This window comes from Pristiophorus japonicus, chromosome 10, assembly GCF_044704955.1.
Source record: "Pristiophorus japonicus isolate sPriJap1 chromosome 10, sPriJap1.hap1, whole genome shotgun sequence".
Classification (NCBI taxonomy): Eukaryota; Metazoa; Chordata; class Chondrichthyes; family Pristiophoridae; genus Pristiophorus; species Pristiophorus japonicus.
In genome coordinates this window covers 133292264-133305197 of record NC_091986.1, presented here as the reverse complement: position 1 = coordinate 133305197, position 12934 = coordinate 133292264, and positions in this window count along the sequence as shown.

Here is a 12934-nt window from a genome sequence, read left to right as displayed (position 1 = left end):
ACTTTGGTAACTTCTCACCGGATCTCAGAACACTGTTAGAACCACTGCATGTCTTACTATGAAAAGGGGACGAATGGGTTTGGGGCAAAAGCCAAGAAAATGCCTTTGTAAAAGCGAGAAAATTGTTATGCTCAAACAAATTGCTTGTGTTGTATGATCCATGTAAGCGTTTGCTACTAGCATGTGATACGTCGTCATATGGCGTCGGATGTGTATGGCAACAAGTTCATGATTTTGGGAAACTGCAACCGGTTGCTTGTGCATCCAGGAATCTGTCTAAGGCTGAGAGAACCTACAGCATGATTGAGAAAGAAGCGTTAGCGTGTGTCTATGGGGTAAAGAAAATGCATCAATACCTGTTTGGGCTAAAATTCGAATTGGAAACTGAACATAAGCCACTTATATCCCTGTTCTCCGAGAGTAAAGGGATAAATACCAACGCATCGGCTCACATCCAGAGATGGGCGCTATGTTATTCGCATACAATAATGCCAGCCGCCACAGGCCAGGTACAGAAGACTGCGCCAATGTTTTCAGTAGGCTGTCATTGCCCACCACGGGGGTGGAAATGGTGCAGCCCACAGATCTAGCCATGGTTATGGAAGCATTTGAGAGTGAGCAATCACCCGTCACTGCCTGGCAGATCAAAACCTGGACAAACCAGGACCCCTTATTATCTCTAGTCAAAAGCTGTCTGCTTCACGGGAGCTGGTCCAGTGTCCCAGTGGAAACGCAGGAAACGATAAAGCCGTTCCAGTGGCACAAAGATGAAATATCTATACAGGCAGAGTGCCTCCAGTGGGGCAATCGAGTAGTGGTCCCCAAGAATGGCAGAGACACCTTCATCAATGACCTCCACATTACCCACCCAGGCATCGTAATGATGAAAGCGATAGCCAGATCCCACGTGTGGTGGCCCAGTATCGATGCGGACTTAGAGTCCTGCATTCACAGATGTAATACATGCTCACAGTTAAGCAATGTACCCAGGGAGGCGCCGCTAAGTTTATGGTCTTGGCCCTCCAAACCGTGGTCGAGGGTACATGTCGACTATGCAGGCCCGTTCTTGGGTAAAATGTTCCTTGTGGTTGTACACACGTACTCCAAGTGGATTGAATGTGAGATAATGTCGTCTCGCACCTCTGCTGCCACTACTGAAAGCCTGCGACCATGTTTGCCACACACGGCCTACCCGATGTTCTGGTGAGCGACAACGGGCCATGTTTTACCAGTGCTGAATTCAAAGAATTCATGACCCGTAATGGGATCAAACATGTCACACCTGCCCCGTTTAAACCAGCGTCCAATGGTCAGGCAGAGAGAGTAGTGCAAACCATCAAGCAAGGCTTGAAGAGTGTAACTGAAGGGTCACTGCAGACTCGCCTATTCTGAGTCCTGCTTAGTTACCGCACGAGACCCCACTCACTCATTGGGATCCCACCTGCTGAACTGCTCATGAAAAGAGCACTTAAGACAAGGCTCTCGTTAGTTCACACTGATCTACATGAACAGGTAGAGAGCAGGCGGCTTCAACAAAGTGCATACCATGATAGCGCAAATGTGTCACGCGAGATTGAAATCAATGATCCTGTATTTGTATTAAATTATGGACAAGGCCCGAAGTGGCTTCCCGGCACTGTCATGGCCAAAGAGGGGAGCAGGGTGTTTCGGGTCAAACTTTCAAATGGACTCATTCACCGGAAACACTTGGACCAAATCAAACTCAGATTCACGGACAATCCTGAGCAACCCACCTTGGACCCTACCTTTTTTGATCCCCCAACATACAGTGGCAACCGGCACCACGGTTGACCACGAAGCAGAACCTATCATCCACAGCAGCCCAGCAGCGCCCAACACACCAGGCAGCCCAGCAAGGCCAGTTGCACAGCAGCCAGCGAGGGCCCAACAAATGATTCAACAATACCAGCTTTCACACCGAGATGATCAACCAGGGCAAGAAGGGCCCCAGATCGACTCACATTGTAAATAGTTACACGATTGACTTTGCGGGGAGAGTGTTGTTATATATGTGCTCCCAAAGGATAATACTTGGGAGCACAGGTATTTAAGGAGGCTTCGGAGGTTGGAGAGGCACTCAGGAGACCTGCAATAAAAGACAAAGGTCACACTTTACTTTGAGCTCACAGTGTTCAGTCTGACTCTTTCTCCATACATAACAGGAGTGTATTAGCGACAGCCTTGTGAGCTGTTTTGAGACTGTGCCTGTCATAGTCGAATAGTGCAGATGTTGTTTGCAAGATATGAGGTGTGCAGAAGTCAGGGTTGCATTAGTGCAGAGAGTAAGAGGTGCATTCTGTGAATAGGGGAAGGAGGAGATGGGGTGAAGTGTGTTACAATGATTGTAGGAGACTGAAAGCAAGTGCAGGAGGGGAGTGAGTGAGGAAGGTGATTACAGGTGTCAGGAGAGAATAGTTGATTTAAGAGGTAAGATTCTTACTTTGACAACTCTCCTCAGATCATTAAACTTTTTTCGGCATTGCAGTCATGTAGTGAGAGCTAAGCTTCTGGTATTGACCTTGTCAGCCACCTCTTCCCATTGGCAACAGAGGTGTTACATAGATGGCTTTCTGACCCCCAGGGAGGCAGAATCTCTCTCATTCTGATCACCTTCCTCTCTCTCACCAACCAGACTAGAGAAATCCACCCAAGAGTTAAACAGTTTTGCTTAGGATTGTCTGGGTTGAGACACTGACCCGCTCACTATTAATTAGCAATAAATTGCAATCAATGGGTGGAAAATCGCAGGCATTGTGTTTGTGATTTTTCAATATTCATTGCGAGGAAGCAAGTTTCCTTGTCACCTGTGCACATTCACAAAATGACCTGCTGTATATGTTGCTAATATACTGTTAGCGCGAATGTTTTCCTGGAAGAATCACTCAACACTCTGGGTCGGTTCCAACATCAAAACGGCCTTTATTACGCCGGTGGGGAGAGAGCCTCTGGTCCAACTCCAGGCACTCCACTCCACCGAACAAAGAAATCTATCGATATTTATATGTTTTACAACAGTTCATTACAGTTACTTCAGCCCACATCGGCTGGACACAATCCAATCATAACCATTATAGATTACATATAGGTTTCTTTGGACCAATAGAATTAACCCCGGTACATCAGGGGGCTGCATGCTCGGTTCATGTCAGCTGGGGCTGATTCATGTCCTTGTGATGTTCTCCAGGCCCCCTTATCTCTGTTGCTCGAGGGTTCTGCCGATGCCTAGTTTTATTATCTCAACATGGTTGCTAGGTACCCCATCTGGAGTCATTGATTTAAAGACATTCCGTACAAAGTACTGCAGTGTTCTGTTATGGCCTCTTGTCTCAAGTTGTTGATTCAAGACATTCCTGATACAAGGAACTGCAGGGTCAACGCTCAGTCAGCGTTTTAGCTAACTTGGCTAACTGAGTTCCCATCATGCTTTGCGAAGCCCCTGGCATCCATTTTATATCTGGCTACCATTTTAAACATGCATAGATACATATATTCAGCAGGTGCCTCTGCCTTAAAAAATCCCGCTGCAACAATCCCTCCTTTTGGTAAGGGGCTAATCCTAGTCTCCTTAAACCGACCATATTCGTTAACAGTTGCTACCCCTTTTGTGATAGAATTTTGTGCCCCACCCGGTACTCCCTGCCTCAACGTGCTGGCCAGTCACGTGCTTTCGGGAGTTCTGGTTGCCTATACCAAATTAATAAAGGTCAAATCTACCCGCCCCTCAGTCAGACCGGCCTTTTTAATCTCCCGGACCCTGACTCGGGTCCTCCTTTGTTGTGCGTAGTGCTTGCATGATCGGCAGGCCATGATGCCCCACATTATTGCTAGGACCAGTTGTATTCCGACCAGTATGTGTGAAGTTATACGAATCCGGGGGTGGATGTTCACATTCATTCCCCAATCCCAAACCTTCCTCCATCAACTCGGATCTTGTAACACTATGTCAGTATCCTCTTCCAGTACTTTGATCTTGGTCTGTAATTGGTGGTATAGCTTGATGGACTGGTCCACCCTGAGCCTCAGTTCCCTTAATACCTCAGCTAAATGTGGGATGGGGGCCTGGTCAGGTTCGTCATAGTCCTGCAAGTGGTCGTGGAGTTGGTCGGCAATGTTAATGATTTCGGTACCTTGGCGTCTAACTTGAGTGATGTGGGCTTGCCCAATAGTTACCGGTCGTAGAGGTGTAAAACAAAAGTTTGGCTGCGAGATCAGGCACTGTAGGTCATTATACTGGTATGAACGTTCTGTTGTAGAGACACAGTACTTCCTCTTTCCTCCGTAGCCTGCCCTAGCAAAGTGTGTGTGTGCGGGTACTATTTCTAATACGCACCCATCGGTTCGGTTAAACCTGCACTCGTCTCGCTCCCCCCGGCCCACAGGGTGGGCACACACCGTAACCTCCCCTCTTTGTTTGCATCCCGATAGGGAGATCCTGGTGAGTGTGTCATTTCGGCGGAGGTTGTGGTCAGATAGTAACGGAGGGACGCGTTCTTCCTGTATCACTCCGATATTCTCTAGCTGGTATAGGGGAAATGGTCCTGAGCCTGGTGTGGTTTATAGGGATCATCAGAACTATCTCTATTCCAGTATTCTTACCCATTTGGCAATCTGGGATCGCTGGGTATACTCTGGTCAGTCCCTTCAGAGTACAGTTGTCCAGTGTCCCCTTGTGACTGACCAATTGAGCTAAATGCGAGCTGTCTATCCAATCGGGCACCACCTCCCTTTGGATCTGATCGAGATTGTGCCGTATTTGTCCCACCATCCATAGGCCATAAGCGTGACAGAGTTGCCCCTGCCTAAGTTTTCCAGTATCTTCTCTTTCTCTGTCAATAAGATGATTAATTATTTTTGCGTGGGCTTCCAGGACCGAGATGCCATCCAATTGGATTTCGGCACCCTCCTTTCCTAGTTCGGCTTGATCTTCCTGATTCTGCTCTGCCTGTTCTAATAGTCGCTTCATCACCCCTTTAAGCTGTTCCACCCTTTCATTTAGCCCTTGTATGTCCAGTGAATTTACTACGGAGGTTCCGGCATTAAAACCGGTAGCGACATTGTTAATGATTTCCCTCCTAGTCCTGTGAACCGGCTCCTGTCCTCGGAATCTACTGGCACCCATGGCATCTGCAGCCTGCTGCATTACAACTTTACTTAATACATTATACATTTTTCTGGCCTGTTCTGTACAATATTCCGGCATTTGTATACCTGTGATATTGATCAGGACAGTCATAATTTCATGTTTGACATTATCATATAATAGTTCACCCTTGTTGAACAGTACAATCCCATTTTCTGGTCCCTTAGAAGTTATGGGGCATGGCAATTCCTCAGGCTGCGTGGTGGTTCTTAGGGGGGGGCGGTGTTAGGGAAGGTGAAAAGCATACATACAAAGGTACAGCGGCTGCCTCTACCTCCTCATAATATCCGGAAAACCCCACCCCCTTCCTGAAGGTGACCGTCGGGTGGGGTTGAGCATGGGGCGCACAAATTATCCCAAATACATTTATCGAGCCCCCTGGCCTCCCATCGCCCAATGCAACTGCTCCTTGTACCCATGGAGCATTGCACGCATACTTTGTCCTTATTCAGGTTCACTTGCAACCATGCATTAAAATAAGTCCTGTCCTTGCTCCAGTCCTTGGCTGCTGGGATGCACATTCCATCCATTAAATTAAACAAGACTCCACAGTTCATGTAGTTGTTTATTTCCTGAGTGCGCTGCAATCCGTTGGTATCATCCAGTGTTTGCGTGGGTCTTAAGGTTCCCAATATTATGAGTTGACTCAGTCGCCGCGGTCCCATCTCGGTGAGTTTTATCTGCAATTTTAAACAAGACAGCCTGGTCGTCACCAGGTGTTAGGTTCTGGTCTATTTGTGTCGCGGTCACTCTGTGGGATCAGAGGTAAGGGTTAGCTTATCCATATTCTTTATAATCGTACCATCTCTATCACTTCATGTCCCTGTCTGGGCTGCCGTCGGTTTTGTATTTGAGCCTGCTATGCTCGAGCCTGCACGATGACCCATCTAAATATTATCCAAACTCCAATCAACACCAATGCCACCACCATTCCTCCAAACATCCCAGTCTGCTTTACTGTTAGGTTGGGTTTGTGGACTACATCGACCCACCATGGGATACATTGGCTCTATTGCCATAGGTGACGATGCTATGGCTGCGCACTGCACTATCTGTCTGGTCCCGTTTTTAAAAATCTCTTCCAGCCTGTTTATCTTAACTTTAAATTCTTGACCAGCTAGTTCTGTTTTATTTTTATTCTGACTATTTATCCCACCATTTCCTCTGTCTGTCAGATGAGTCTTCTTTATTTTATTAAGAAATTCAAATTAGTAAGGTCCAGTGTAAAACAGCTGTCAATGAAAAGGGTTAACTCCTTTACAGGTTTGTAAGAAGGCCTGATGTCATTACGTGACTTCGCGTAATCATCCAAATCTTTGTGCCTTCAAAACTTGCTTAGAAATGAGGAATCCGTTAAAAATCAAAGCAGAAATCATTAGTAAAGTGGTCATAATAAAAATCTTCTCATCGGGAAAGATAGCATTTTAGATTAACCTCCAAATTTTCTAAACTTCTAATTCAAGTACTTGCCAAAGATTTTTTTTTTAATTAATTTAAAATGAGACCACACATTTTTAATAGCTATTTTGTTTACTGAAATCCAATTTTCACACAAGCTGTATACATGCCAACATTTTGGGTTTTTTTTTACAGTCCTGTTCACTGGGCAAATCTTGTGTTTTATTTCTCTCTCGACACAAAATCTAAACTCCCGTGCCAGTTCCATTTTCTATCAGAATTTTAAAATTCAGTAAGATTTTCTAATTCCAAGTTTTTTCTTTCTGTGCTGAGTTTGCATAGCTTAGATCTTTTCTCCTCATTATTTTCAAAACCCTCCTGTTTGTTTAGACTGTTCAGGACTTTTCTTGATAAACAACGTCTATTTTGGAAATCTTTTCAAACTGCAGTGAAACTTTCACGTAATTTAAAATCATTATCAATGGAAAATCTTCCAATTTTTTTCCCCTTCCTTTTCCCAATTAAACCAATATCTTTTTCACAGCCAATATCAAAAAGTATTTAATAAGTTATGTCTTTTTCCATCGCAAACACTTTTTTTTCCAGCACTTATTTAGTACGTTACGTCTTTTTTACCAAACCTTTTAGTTTTAGTTCTTTTTTTTTAAATAGATCAGATTTAACTTTTTGTTTTAAATGTATCGCATTTTGTTGTGCCTTTTCTTAACCAGTGGTACTTGAAACCTTCACAAAAAAATTAACTCTTCACTTTCCCATCCTTATTTCTGCTCCCTTTTGTCGAATTTGTATTTATTGTTGAATTACAAAATGTCAAATATGGTAATACTGGTTTTTTTTGCCTAACTTCTGTTTTAGAAGCTGATCAAAAACTTTAATCTTTTGCTCTGTAGCTTCAATTTTGTGATACAGTATCTCATAAATTACATCTTTTTTTAAGCTTCAGCTTCTGACGCATCATGTGTACTTTTGTTAAAAAGACTTCCAAACCCAAGATTTTCCAATACAACCAAAATGTTTATCAATGAGAATCACCTGAAATATCTCAAAATCCCAATTGAAATATTGTACTGCCAAATCTTTTATTTAAAAATCTCTTTACTGAGCTAGAAGCTTTCGCGTCAAGGTTTTACACAAAGGAAAATGGGAGCGTACTTTCCCAGCCTGCAGCCTCGAGAGACGCACACAGGCTTTTTTTAAAAAGGCATTACAGCTTCCCGTCTCCGTTCTTTATCTCATTCCTAGACTAGATTTATTGTCTTTCAACCCAATGTAATCAATGATTGCGTGTTTTCTTTTGACAAGAAAGTGAGCATGTCGAATTTTTTTTAAAGAAAAACCAACGAGGCCACACATTTTTTATCTTTTGCTCAACAAACCTATCCTTTGTGCATTTCCTAGCTCCGTAACTTATCATCCGTATAAATACGCACCTGCGTTTCGAACTTAAAATGTAATTCAATTCTAAGTTCACTCTTTCTTAAAACTTCCTACATAGAGGACAACACTACAAAGGGTTAACTAGATTACTACATGATTGATTTACTTTCTCTGTTAATTTTACGTGGGCTCGAAGAATCAGAACTCAGACCTTTTCTATTACTTTCTTTTGTTTCTCCGCCAGGTGGCGGGTAAGGGTCCATTCTGGTCCACACTCGAGTTTTGTTGTTACATTGGCCATATTGGGTATGGTTAGCTCATTAGGAATTTAACTCTCAGAGGTCCGCTTTTACCCAGCGCGACTTGTAGTAGATCGTCTTACTCTCAGAGGTCCGCTTTTTATCCAGTGCGACTTGTAGTAAACCGTTTCTAGCTACTGTCAGGTCACAAGTCTGCTATTACACAAACTTATACAATTCCTAAAACGCGTTTAAGCAATTCCCGCAGTGCCCTATGCCTCCTTAACGACTGCCAACCACCGTTTTGCCTGTTGGGTCCAACCCTTCTCACAAGTTTGGTTTCCGTTGGTTGCTGTACGCCGCCTGGTCCCTGGGGTATATTTCAAATCACACTACTGGGTCCGGGAGATGTCGCTTGGTGTCACGATCCCATGGTCTAAGTGTGTTCCCTACACCTACTTAATTCCTGGCTGTCACATGGGACAACGTCCTCTTAATTCAGGCTCAAGCTAGGTGTTTGAGATATTAGACCGTCTCCTCGTGTCGATCAACTGGCATCCACCTTCAACACCCATTATAATACCCTTTTTCCTCTTTTATTTTATACTCACCCAGTTTTACAGGGGTGTCCGACGATTTTCAGATCCTGCCGACTACGCCACTGTTAGCACGAATGTTTTCCCGGAAGAATCACTCAACACTCTGGGTCGGTTCCAACATCAAAACGGACTTTATTACGCTGGCGGGGAGAGAGCCTCTGCTCCAACTCCAGGCACTCCACTCCACCGAACAAAGAAATCCATCGATATTTATATGTTTTACAACAGTTCATTACAGTTACTTCAGCCCACATCGGCTGGACACAATCCAATCATAACCATTATAGATTACATATAGGTTTCTTTGGGCCAATAGAATTAACCCCGGTACATCAGGGGGCTGCATGCTCAGTTCATGTCAGCTGGGGCTGATTCATGTCCTTGTGATGTTCTCCAGGCCTCCTTATCTCTGTTGCTCGAAGGTTCTGCCGAAGCCTAGTTTTATTATCTCATCATGGTTGCTAGGTACCCCATCTGGAGTCATTGATTTAAAGACATTCCGTACAAGGTACTGCAGTGTTCTGTTATGGCCTCTTGTCGCAAGTTGTTGATTCAAGACATTCCTGATACCAGGAACTGCAGGGTCAACGCTCAGTCAGCGTTTTAGCTAACTTGGCTAACTGAGTTCCCATCATGCTTTGCGAAGCCCCTGGCATCCATTTTATATCTGGCTACCATTTTAAACATGCATACATATATATATTCAGCAGGTGCCTCTGCCTTAAAAAATCCCGCTGCAACATATACTGTAAACATGCACAAAATGCAATAAATGTACACGTACCCTTCACACAATAAAGTAGTCGAAAGGTGGGTGACATTTGTGAGTTGTATCACTTTCAGCATTACAAGAGGAGAGAATATGTGATAGCCAGCAGTGAAAGATGATAAAATATTTTGCTTGGAACTTATGCACCAATAAAGTATTCCAGATTGGAGATAATAGACAAGCAATCCAATTAGTTGCAAAACTCAATCTTATTAACAAGGAAATTTAGCTAATATGTTTCATTGGAATCATTTTATTGTTTTGCACAAAGCATGATCAAGGGTAAAATGTTCCCCTCCAACAAAATCCAGCTTCTCAGAGAGGAGAAACGCAATCTGAGACAAATGCCAAATATTCTCTAATTGGACAAAATGATATTAATGATGCTTTGTACTGCAGACAACTGGTTGAGATTGCTTAAAGGAAATTAAGCCAGTGGAGCTTTACTCACCAGCATTCTACACGCCTGTTCAATTTTGAATGTTATGGAAGAGCTGCTAGGACAGTAACCTTATGCAAAAATTAGAACAAGCTTCTTTAACCATTGCAGTCTGTGTGGTGAAGGAAATCCCACAATGCTGTTCGGTAGAGAGTTCCAGGATTTTGACCTAGTGACAATGAAGGAACGATGTTATATTTCCAAGTCAGGATGATGTGTGACTTGGAGGGGACCTTGGAGGTGTGGGTGTTCCAATGCACCTGCTGCCCTTGCTCTTCTGGGTGGTAGAGGTTGCAGGGTTGGGAGGTCCTGCCAAAGAAGCCTTGGCGAGTTGCTGCATTGCTTCTTGTAGATGGTACACACTGCAGCCACGGTACGTGGTGGTGGAGCGAGTGAATGTTGAAGGTGGTGGATGGGGTGTCAATCAAGCGGGCTGTTTTGTCCTGGATGGTGTTGAACTTCTTGATCTATGAAAGCAAATTGGGATTCACAGACATCTAATGAGAGAAATCGAACAAAAGCAAGCTAATGGGCCTGAAATTCTGGCCTCACCGGGTTCATAAGGAACATGTACGGATCTGGTGAGGCCCTGAAAATGCCGGTTATTGGCATGCAATGCACATGCGCCGAAAACCAGCTTTTCCGACCTGTCAAGGACATTTGCATGGGTGAGATTGTGCTATTTGCACATCTCTTGCCCAGGGAATGTCCTTAAAACTCTTGCGCCTGGTAAAAGCAGGCACATAGCCTACTTTTACCAGCATGAGTTTTACAACATATAAAAAACATATAAAAATAAAATTAAAACACATTTTTATGTTTAAAACCCTGCCCACTGAGGCAAGTTTATTTTAACCCCTAATTACAAAACTTATTTAAAAATCCAAAAAATATATATATTTTCTAACACATTTATTAACTTTAATTTAAATTAATGTTAAATATGTGAGGTGTTTTTTATTTATTTTTAATTTGTGTTTGGGTGTTGAGGGGGCAGGGGGGTTGTTTCTCATTCATAATAATGAGAACTCCTACTTACTGAGTTGTCATTATTGTGAATGAGAATACTGTACCTTCATTGGCCGTCCAGTGCCATGTGACTCCAGCTACTCCCTCCGCATCTCCAAGATATGAATGTACTCCGATGCGCATGGAGAGAGGGCCTCAGACCGGGATCGCTGGAGGGCGCAGGATCAAAAGGTAGGTGTGGATATAGCAGTGAACCCTGGGACTGGGAGAAATTTAGAACTCAGCAGAGGAGGACAAAGGGTTTGATTAGGGCAAGGAAAATAGAGTATGAGTGGAAGCTTGCAGGGAACATTAAAACGGACTGCAAAAGCTTCGATAAATATGTAAAGAGAAAAAGGTTAGTAAAGACAAACGTAGGTCCCCTGCAGTCAGAATCAGGGGAAGTCATAAAGGGGAACAAAGAAATGGCAGACCAATTGAACAAGTGCTTTGGTTCGGTATTCACTAAGGAGGACACAAACAACCTTCCGGATATAAAACGGGTCAGAGGGTCTAGTAAGAAGGAGGAACTGAGGGAAATCCTTATTAGTTGGTAAATTGTGTTGGGGAAATTGATGGGATTTAAGGCCAATAAATCCCCAGGGCCTGATGGACTGCATCCCAGAGTACTTAAGGAGGTGGCCTTGGAAATAGCGGATGCAGTTACAGTCATTTTCCAACATTCCATAGACTCTGGATCAGTTCCTATGGACTGGAGGGTAGCCAATGTAACCCCACTTTTTAAAAAAGGAGGGAGAGAGAAAACAGGGAATTATAGACTGGTCAGCCTGACCTCAGTAGTGGGTAAAATGATGGAATCAATTACTAAGGATGTCATAGCAGCGCATTTGGAAAGAGGTGACATGATAGGTCCAAGTCAGCATGGATTTGTGAAAGGGAAATCATGCTTGACAAATCTTCTGGAATTTTTTGAGGATGTTTCCAGTAAAGTGGACAAGGGAGAACCAGTTGATGTGGTGTATTTGGACTTTCAGAAGGCTTTCGACAAGGTCCCACACAAGAGATTAATGTGCAAATTTAAAGCACATGGGATTGGGGGTAGTGTGCTGATGTGGATTGAGAACTGGTTGGTAGACAGGAAGCAAAGAGTAGGAGTAAATGGGTACTTTTCAGAATAGCAGGCAGTGACTAGTGGGGTACCGCAAGGTTCAGTGCTGGGGACCCAGCTGTTTACATTGTACATTAATGATTTAGATGAGGGGATTAAATGTAGTATCTCCAAATTTGCGGATGACACTAAGTTGGGTGGCAGTGTGAGCTGTGAGGAGGATGCTATGAGGCTGCAGAGTGACTTGGATAGGTTAGGTGAGTGGGCAAATGCATGGCAGATGAAGTATAATGTGGATAAATGTGAGGTTATCCACTTTGGTGGTAAAAACAGAGAGACAGACTATTATCTGAATGGTGACAGATTAGGAAAAGGGGAGGTGCAACGAGACCTGGGTGTCATGGTACATCAGTCATTGAAGTTGTCATGCAGGTACAGCAGGCGGTTAAGAAAGCAAATGGCATGTTGGCCTTCATAGCGAGGGGATTTGAGTATAGGAGCAGGGAGGTGTTGCTACAGTTGTACAGGGCCTTGGTGAGGCCACACCTGGAGTATTGTGTACAGTTTTGGTCTCCTAACTTGAGGAAGGACATTCTTGCTATTGAGGGAGTGCAGTTAAGGTTCACCAGACTGATTCCCGGGATGGTGGGACTGACCTATCAAGAAAGACTGGATCAACTGGGCTTGTTTTCACTGGAGTTCAGAAGAATGAGAGGGGGTCTCATAGAAATGTTTAAAATTCTGACGGGTTTAGACAGGTTAGATGCAGGAAGAATATTCCCGATGTTGGGGAAGTCCAGAACCAGGGGTCAGAGTCTAAGGATAAGGGGTAAGCCATTTAAGACCGAGATGAG